At 48.7% G+C, this 431-nt stretch overlaps 1 protein-coding gene across 1 annotated transcript in view; it reads left to right on the forward strand.

Moving 5' to 3' along the window:
- Isoc1 (isochorismatase domain containing 1) overlaps positions 1 to 431 on the forward strand; it is a 19836-nt gene that overhangs the window by 11996 nt on the left and 7409 nt on the right. The window lies entirely within an intron of this gene.

Genomic DNA, 431 nt, shown 5'->3' on the forward strand with positions numbered 1-431 from the left:
TTTGTGTCCTCTGCAGAGGCAGTGCCACAAGTCAGTGCCTGCAGCCATGGGGTCTGTGCAGCACTGCTGTTGGTAATGGACACTGGATAATCCCTGAGCTGCAGATGCATAAGCCAAAGCTAGAGAATGCTGGCTTATGCTTAGAACTATCTGACTAACTAGAGCCTAAGCTAAATATGCAAAGGATTATTCGATTTCCGGTCCTTTCTGTTCCGTGCTAATGTGTTTGTAAAATGTTTTTGTTTTGCGGTCTGCGTTGTAAATTGCTTCAGGTGGCCCGTCTTTACTTCTGTATGACTCAGTTGCTCCCGTGCTTCCTCAGAACAGAAGCCCCCCCTTTTGAGCTGTGCACCCGATGTGGATACAGACGGAAACTCAAGTACACGTGGTCCTGCACCTGGGTGGTGATCGTGAGCTTTCTCATGGCCACT

This window comes from Mastomys coucha, unplaced genomic scaffold, assembly GCF_008632895.1.
Source record: "Mastomys coucha isolate ucsf_1 unplaced genomic scaffold, UCSF_Mcou_1 pScaffold13, whole genome shotgun sequence".
Taxonomy (NCBI): Eukaryota; Metazoa; Chordata; class Mammalia; order Rodentia; family Muridae; genus Mastomys; species Mastomys coucha.